General features: G+C 40.0%; 1 protein-coding gene across 2 annotated transcripts in view; it reads right to left on the bottom strand.

The window, feature by feature from the left end:
* Positions 1-9,438, bottom strand: part of CUL2 (cullin 2) — a 71,173-nt gene that overhangs the window by 61,218 nt on the left and 517 nt on the right. The window contains exon 1 of one of the 2 annotated variants that reach the window (XM_010859872.1): positions 9,071-9,305. The exons of the other annotated variant lie outside the window; for it this stretch is intronic. The gene's annotated coding sequence lies outside the window, so the exon portion shown is untranslated. Of the gene's footprint in view, positions 1-9,070; positions 9,306-9,438 lie in introns of those variants that run through there. 2 annotated transcript variants of the gene reach the window in all.

Here is a 9,438-nt window from a genome sequence, read left to right as displayed (position 1 = left end):
CTGGAAAATCCCATGGACGGAGGAGCCTGGTAGGCTGCAGTCCATGGGGTCGCTAAGAGTCGGACACTACTGAGCAACTTCACTTTCACTTTTCACTTTCATGCACTGGAGAAGGAAATGGCAACCCACTCCAATGTTCTTGCTTGGAGAATCCCAGGGACAGGGGAGCCTGGTGGGCTGCCATCTATGGAGTCGCACAGAGTTGGACACGACTGAAGTGAGTTAGTATAGCATAGGTTGGTCATAACCTTCCTTCCAAGGAGTAATTTCTTTTAATTTCATGGCTGCAATCACCATCTGCAGTGATTTTGGAGCCCCAAAAAATAAAGTCTGACACGGTGTCCACTGTTTCCCCATCTATTTCCCATGAAGTGATGGGACCAGATGCCATGATCTTCGTTTTCTGAATGTTGAGCTTTAAGCCAACTTTTTCACTCTCCTCTTTCATTTTCAACAAGAGGCTCTTTAGTTCCTCTTCACTTTCTGCCATAAGGGTGGTGTCATCTGCACATCTGAGGTTATTGATATTTCTCCCGGCAATCTTGATTCCAGCTTGTGCTTCTTCCAGCCCAGTGTTTCTCATGATGTACTCTGCATAGAAGTTAAATAAGCAAGGTGACAATGTACAGCCTTGACGTACTCCTTTTCCTATTTGGAAAATCTGTTGTTCTATGTCCAGTTCTAACTGTTGTTTCCTGACCTGCATATAGGTTTCTCAAGAGGCAGGTCAGGTGGTCTGGTATTCCCATCTCTTGAAGAATTTTCCACAGTTTATTGTGATCCACACAGTCAAAGGCTTTGGCATAGTCAATAATGCAGAAATAGATGTTTTTCTGGAACTCTCTTGCTTTTTCAATGATCCAGCGGATGTTGGCAATTTGATCTCTGGTTCCTCTACCTTTTCTAAAACCAGCATAACCATCTGAAAGTTCAGGTTCATGTACTGCTGAAGCCCGGCTTGGAGAATTTTGAGCATTACTTTACTAGCATGTGAGATGAGTCCAACTGTGCAGTAGTTTGAGCATTCTTTGGCATTACCTTTCTTTGGGATTGGAATGAAAACGGACCTTTTCCAGTCCTGAGTTTTCCCTCAGGACTGCTGAGTTTTCCAAATTTGCTGGCATATTGAGTGTAGCACTTTCACAGCATCATCTTTTAGGATTTGAAATAGCTCAACTGGAATTCCATCACCTCCACTAGCTTTTTTCGTAGTGATGCTTTCTAAGGCCCACTTGACTTCACATTCCAGGATGTCTGGGTCTAGATGAGTGATCATACCATCGTGATTATCTGGGTAATGAAGATCTTTTTTGTATAGTTCTTCTGTGTATTCTTGCCACCTCTTCTTAGTATCTTCTGCTTCTGTTAGGTCCATACCATTTCTATCCTTTATCGAGCCCATCTTTGCATGAAATGTTCCCTTGGTATCTCTAATTTTCTTGAGATCTCTAGTCTTTCCCATTCTGTTGTTTTCCTCTATTTCTTTGCATTGATCAAAAGAATACTGGGGCCTAAATAAATTTCAGGTAAGTCAATATACCCTAGTAAATTTTTAAAATGACATCCAGGGGGCTTATTGAGCAGGTTATAGCCTAAATACACAAAATAAGGAAAATATTTAATACCTAATCAAAGAGCGTTATTAATTCTTCAATATTTTCCATTTCTAAGACTATCTCTGGTATACACTGACCAAAAGTTATCGTGATTTCATATGAAGATAAGCTCCAAGCATGCATCTAAACTCTTTCATCTTACTGCACTGAATGTGTGGCCCATGAGCTACAGCCAAGAGGTATCTTTGTTAACTGCAGGCTCAGGGTAAATGTTTACTGTTGCAATAAGGCTTGACACACAGCTCCACACCACAAATGTCATTTCCATCATGTGACTTGCTTACTTAAGAATTTCTAGGGGACCTCCCTGGGGGTCCAGTGGCTAAGAGTCCATGCTCCCAGTGCAGGGGATCCAGGCTCAATTCCTGGTCAGGGAACTAGATCCCATATGCTGTAACTAACAGTTCACAGGCAACAACTAGAGATTATACATGCCGCAACTAAGATCTGGTGCAGCCAAATAAATAAATATTTTTTTAATTAAAAATAAAAAGAATTTCTAGTAGTGTGTTTTTTTAAAAAGGCAGACACTGGTGAAAAAAGTCAAGAGAAACACAGTGGTCTGTAACTTCAATTGGCAAAATGTATAGTGCAGGAAGAAAACCTTAGGAAGGGGGACAGTAGGAAGTACGGAATATATTTATAATACAACAAAAAAATTATAGAAGAATATGCTTCCAAACTAAAGTCAACTTGACCAGAATTAAAGACCTTTCTCCTCCATGACTTGAGACTCTCCCACATGTCTACAAACAGTATTTCTTTCCATGGCTCCTATCTCAATGAAGCTTTATGTCTTTTTCACTTACTTGCTCACTTTTTTCCAATTTTAATAAGCCAGGCAGGAATTTAAGACTCCAACTAGCCTTAAAAAAATTCTTACAGATGTTTCAAGGATGAGTTAGAGAACTTGAATTAATCTGAGTTTCTCATGAGTAGGCAAGCCCACCCACTCTGGCGCACAGGTAAGACAAAGCTGTGACCAATAAGCCTTTTCACAAATAAACATTAAGACTGAATTTTCTTTCTAGTCCTGACCATCTATCCAAATATTAAAAAGGATTACTCGAATTATACTCTAGTTATCCTTTTTAACAACCCAATGACTTGCAATTTTTGTTATCGTGAGAGCTAAATTAAGTCACATTATCTAAAAACCTTGGACTCACTTTGGTAACTTCAAACCATTATTATGACTATTGGAAAAGTATGCTCTATTTCTATCAGAAAACAGCAGTTATAAATAAAAAGGGACAGCAAGTGTAAATCCTATAGTGTTTGACTGGAATGAGAGTTATCAGCATGGTTTTTAACACACAGAGAGAGATGAAAGATATAGAAATAAACAGATGTTGTGTATGCATGGATTAGTATTCATACATGTATTTCTAGCTCCGTTCACTGAGAGGGCCTAGGAGCAATGACACCCAATGGCAATTAGCACACATAACATCTAGATCTTGGTTTCTAAAAACCATTCTCCAAGAGAAGGAACCAGAGCTCACTGGAGAAGTGATTGGTTCCAGGGCTGCAGCAGGGGCAATATAATGAGTCTGGACATGTTAAGATGTCAGAAAACAGAAAGTGCGTTCTTAAAGAGGCTGGAGGATGTTAAAAAGACAAAGAGCAAACTTGAAAGCCATAGAAGAACAATCTGAGTGATTAAATAAAGATAAAATTAAATTATAAACCATAGAGTAAAACAAGTATCTCTGACTCAACATGGATACAAATATGGAGACGAGACAGTTCTCCCTTATAGAAGGATTCCAATTAATAAGTGTAGAAGGAAATGAGAAAAATACAAAATTGCCATCAGGTGAACACTGCTGTAATTATTGTTATAAGCAAGAACTACCAAAGAACACTGAAATGAAAGGACAAAAATTTGAGAACAGGATTTCTGCATAGTTTCAAAGAATCTCCCCCCATATATCCAGCAATTACAAAGAGAAAAAATAGTAACTTCTACAAGCAAAGAAATTTAACAGACATGACCTTAATGAGAGCTAACATCACCTCTAATACAATATACTGACATCCTGTATCCTGCAATATGATACGCTATAGACTCAGCATCACTTCTTGTGATGTACCACCTCAATGGTGATGTACCACCTCAATCTAACTATGAGAAACCATCAGAGAAACCCAAATTGAGTCATTCTACAAAATAAACTGACCATTCATTGCAAGCATGAAGATGATGGAAGACAAGAAAAGATCATCACAGATTAGAAGAGACTTGGGAGACAGATCAGAGAAGGCAATGGCACCCCACTCCAGTATTCTTGCCTTGAAAATCCCATGGGCGGAGGAGCCTGGTAGGCTGCAGTCCATGGGGTCGCTAAGAGTTGGACACGACTGATCGACTTCACTTTCACTTTTAACTTTCATGCATTGGAGAAGGAAATGGCAACCCACTCCAGTGTTCTTGCCTGGAGAATCCCAGGGACGGCGGAGCCTGGTAGGCTGCCATCTATGGGGTCACACAGAGTCGGACACGACTGAAGTGACTTAGCACAGGCAGCAGCAGCAGCAGGGAGACACATGCTAAATGCTGTGTCTGATCCTGAACTGAATCTTGAAAAGGTAAAGGACATTACAGGAAAAACCAGTGGGATTCACATAAAGGTCTGTAGTTTAATTAACAGCATGGTACCAATGTTAATTTTCCTCGTTTTGATCATTGTGCCCTGGTTATATAGCTGTTGGCACTAAGGAAATCTAGGGAAAGGTATACCTGAGCTTTCTGTACCATTTGTGCAACTTCTCTGTAGAGTCTGAAATTATTTCAACATTTAAATTTAGGGGACTTCCCTGGCAGTCCAGTGCTTGCCTGAGACTCAGCGCTTCCGCTGCAGGGGCCATGCGTTTGATCCCTGGTTGGGGAACTAAAATCCCACTTGCTACGTGGTGCAGCCAAATCAACAAAAAAGAAACAAAAATAAAATAAAATAAAAACGTAAGTATCCTGTACTTTCCGTCAACTGAAGTAAAGCAAAACTGAGAAATTCAAGAAATATTTACACACGGTAAATCTAATATTTCATTATTTGAAAAGCAACCTACATTAGAACAAGACTTAAGTCATTGAGTTAATAGATATTCATTAAGTATTCACAATACTCAGACCTCTACCAGGTATTAAAGATGTTGCCTTCAAGAAGCTTACAGCTGATAAGAGAAATAAAGATGATAAACTACTAACCTGACTGTACATGTGTCAGAATTTTTCATCAGTCAGGCTATAATTCAATGATTAAATAACAACAGTAACATTTACACTGTTAAAGTACATAAGTGAAAATTCTCTGGATAACTAAAATCTTCAAATAGAACATTAACATCTACATTTACAGAGTTTAAGTAAGCTTAATACACTGCTACTGCTAAGTCACTTCAGTCATGTCCAACTCCGTGCGACCCCATAGACGGCAGCCCACCAGGCTCCCCTGTCCCTGGGATTCTCCAGGCAAGAACACTGGAGTGGGTTGCCATTTCCTTCTCCAATGCATGAAAGTGAAAGGTGAAAGTGAAGTCGCTCAGTCGTGTCTGACTCTTAGCAACCCCATGGACTGCAGCCTACCAGGCTCCTCCGCCCATGGGATTTTCCAGGCAAGAGTACTGGAGTGGGGTGCCATTGCCTAAGCATACATATTTCATAGTATTATTACTAATGCTGCAAAAAAGAAAAACTAAGTATTTTTAAAGATATTTCTCCAACCTAGAAACTAAATACTTACTTATCTCAGACGAAAAAGAAAAAAGGGAGGTAACAATAACATAAATAAAATCAAACTGAACAAAACAGTTCATAAATCCAGAACAATCTCAAGAAAAAAAAAAGAAACCAAAGAGGTAGATCAATTTACATAGAAAGTGTCTGGCTAAAGACAGCTAAGTGAAAATCAAAATGTCAACCAATATAAAAAATAGTATTAAATTCAGTAGGGAACACAATGAGTCTGAGTTTTTTAATTTTTCAAAAAAAATTAAGCTTAAGCAACTTACAGAAAATATTTCATCTCCCCTCCTCTGGGTCAATCAACAGGGGAAGCTAACATTAACTGCACTCCAAAAGTTGTACCAGATGCTAATATCATGACCTTAACTCTAGTCACTGTCTCAAAACTTGTTAAGACTTAGAGGAACTTCACTGTTCCAGTATCTTCAACAGGCCTTCCCAAATACAAAGTGGTAACATAGTCTGAATCTTATATAGATCTTCTTCAACTTAAGATCAGGTTACGTCTCCCCAAATCCATCAAAAGTTATAAATATTGTCAAGATGCATTTAATACACCTCACCTACCGAACATCATACCTTAGCCTAGCCTACCTTCAAAGTGCTCAGGACGCCTACATGAGCCCATGGTTGGGCAAATCATCTAACAGAAAGCCTACTTTGAATAACATGTTGACTGCCTCATGTAATTTTGTGACTACTACATTGATGAAAAACAAAACGGTTGTCCATGTGCAGGATGACTGTTAAGTATACTGGTTGTTCCCTCTCATGACCGCTTGGCTTTCTGGGAGCTGAGGCTCGCTGCCACTGCCCAGCATCACAAGACTATCATACTCCATACTGTTAGACCAAGAAAAGATCAAAATTCAAAATAGGGTTCTACTGAATGCATATTGCTTTTGTACCACCATAAAGCTGAAAAATTGTTAAGGCAAATCATTGTAAATTGGGGACGGTCTGTATTCCTAAAGACGGTAACATAAGAATTATGCTAACATCTGCAACGCAACAGAAACTTGACTGTTAAGATTCAAACCCAGGCAAAGGGCCAGATAACTCTGAACAGAGAGTCTGATTATTAACTGATTACTGAGAGAGAATTCAGTCATACATCTCAAGTAGCAATAACTTTTGTCTCATGAAAACATTCCAAATTTCTGCTTGTTTTTCCAAGCTTTAACATTAGCTAAACTTCCTCAAAACATTAAGATTCAATGCTGGTCTTTTTATCAACTTACTTGAATTTAACTGACAGTACATTCACGGAAATGCTGCTTTCGATCATAATCAAACATTTTTCTAGCACATAAAGAAAACAGGCAGATAAGAAAGATGAAACACACAAGAAACAGTGCACACTTTTGTTAAAAAAAAAAAAAAAAGCCTCACCAAAACAGCTCTTTAAACTAAACTCCATATCTGCAGGTCCTAAACTCACAGAAGATAGGGACCAAATCAGAAACTGCTGCGGTGCCCCAGGACCATCTCCTCTTCTTCTGTACTTTCTTATTTCAGATGGCCTCATACTGCTTCATAACCTTTTTAATACTATTTAATACTCTAAAAAATACAAGGTGTCAAATCAAAGCAAGTATGCTACCATTTTTGCCAAGTGGGGAGAAGAAACCTACACACATTTGTCTACATGTCCACAAAATTTATCTTTGGAAAGATGTGTTGAGAGACCGTCAAAATATTTGGCCTCAAATATGTTGGGACAAGAAATAGAGACTCTCATTCTATATTCCATCAAACATTTCAAATTCTGAATCACGTGAATATAGTTTGTATCTAAAGATAATTATAACAAGAAGCAAAACAGGAGTTTTTTTTAATTCTTTATAAAAATTAACATAATTATAATAACCAACAGATAAAGTCAGATGACTCCCCACATCTTTCTCTGACTAAAAGTTAAATCCTATGAAGGCAGAGATTTTTGTCTATTTTTTCACTATGATGTATCCCCACTGCCTAGTCCATGCTGCTGCTGCTAAGTCACTTCAGTTGCTCAGGGACTCTGTGCGACCCCTGAGATGGCAGCCCACCAGGCTCCCCCGTCCCTGGGATTCTCCAGGCAAGAACACTGGAGTGGGTAGCTGGGGCTTAAAAAATACTTGTTGAATGAATGAATGCCTCCCTAATCTCTCCACTGAATTCCAGACTTGTGTATCCAACTGCCTGCTTCTCATCTCTACATGAATACTGAATAGGTCCTACTTCAAATGTCCTATCCAACCCTACACCCATCTTCACCATCTCAATTCATTCATGGCGTCACCACGTTCCAGGTGAAGCCTCAAACCCAGGAGTCACCCCCAACCCAGCCAACTGCGTTCCCATCCGAACCAGGCCAGATCACTACTTTCAACTCCAAAATATAACTCAGCATCTTTTTTCTTTGACTCTGGTCACTACTCAGATCTGCCCCAGCCTTCTCACCAGTAGCCCTGCTTCTTTCCTCTTATCCAATCTCCTTCACAGTCAGATTGTAAACCAGACCATATCCCACTTCACTCCCAGCTTCACAAAAAGGGAACAGCTTTTCAATGTTCCTTAAGAATAAAAGCCAAACAAACTCCTCTGATAACAGACCTCACATAACCTGACCCATGGCTACCACCTAAACTTTTCTTTCTCATGAGGGTCTCAGCCCAACTTCAGTGGGTTGCTTTCAGTTTGCTGACCCTAAGCTTGAAACTACCTTTGGACATATCCATCTGCTGTTTCCTCAGACTTCCAGAGGCCATATCCTTCCCACTTTTCAGATATCAGGTCAAAAGTCTCCTCAGACAGGTCTTTCCTGACCACAGCATCTGAAGCAGTCTCTCCTCGTCACTACCACGACTTCCTATTTTACTTCTTTTATAGCACTTAGGATTGGCTGAAACTTTTTCTATTTCTTACTTTCTGACTTTCCCTTACCTCCCAGAACTGAAGCTCCAGGAGGGCAGAAATTTCACATGTCCTGTTTATGGCTGTATCCCGAAGGCCTCAGGTAATGCTTGTCATACAAACCAGGTGCTTAACAAATAGTGAACTGACAAAGGCAAGGCAATACGGACTTTGAAGAAGGCCTACAACATTCCATTTAGTGACACACTGGTGAAGATAAAAAAACATGAATAAACTACCTTGCCACAGAAAACACTTAAAAATCACCAGAGGCTGGAGAGTGAAGTAAAAGTATTTCAGATGCATGTGAGCATTCATAGAAAGGGTATTTTTCACATACTATGTACAGATGTCCTTCCAACTTATAAACAGTATCTAGGGTAGGGAAGAGTAACTGAGAACACCGTGTACATCTGCTATTTCATCTCCGACTCTTTCGGAAGGGTCTTCCAGCACCGTATTTGGGCAAAAGAGGCAAAATATAAACAATCTGTTCAATTGTCTGCCTTGGAAAGAAACGTGAGATAGTAAAGTGGAGGGAGCAGTCTTTTGAGTGTTCTTAAATGCCTATTATGTAGTCGGTGGTAAGTCAGAACTAAGTGATTATTTCCCCTATCTTACTCTGTATAGATCTGGGACTGGTCTAGTTCAAAGATGCTTACACTGTGAAGCCAAAGTCTGTCTTGAATGTTAATAGCCTTTAATCTTATTATCAAAATGTAAACTTCCAAGGTTCTCCCTTACAACTAGGTATTAGTACTCCCTGGGGAAAGGAGAGGATTTAACGACAAAACAGTCTGCAACTCACAAATGTTTTCTGTACATGCACGTATTTGCAGGGTGGTAGGGAATGGTCCAGACTCCCTGGTGTGTAACTAAGTGCTCTTAAGAGTCTAAGGATCTTATTTCACCAGACCCCAAGGGTTGAGACAGGTCTAGCATGCACGCAGGGCACTCCTCCCCAGAGCTATCAATCTTCGCTGTCTGCGAAAACAAAAGTGAAGACACTCGTGGTAAGGATGTAAGAGATTGATGCCCCCCGCCCCCCACCCCTCACACCGCAAACACACAGAGCTGTGTAACCGCGTGAGCGCGTAAATAAAAGAGAACATGCACTCGCACCTTCCCTCCCTAGGAGCAAAATGGGGCCGAGGGAGGGGCGGCCAAGGCCGGCTG

Source organism: Bison bison, unplaced genomic scaffold, assembly GCF_000754665.1.
Source record: "Bison bison bison isolate TAMUID 2011002044 unplaced genomic scaffold, Bison_UMD1.0 scf7180017864461, whole genome shotgun sequence".
NCBI lineage: Eukaryota > Metazoa > Chordata > Mammalia > Artiodactyla > Bovidae > Bison > Bison bison.
This window is presented reverse-complemented; position numbering and strand designations above follow the sequence as displayed.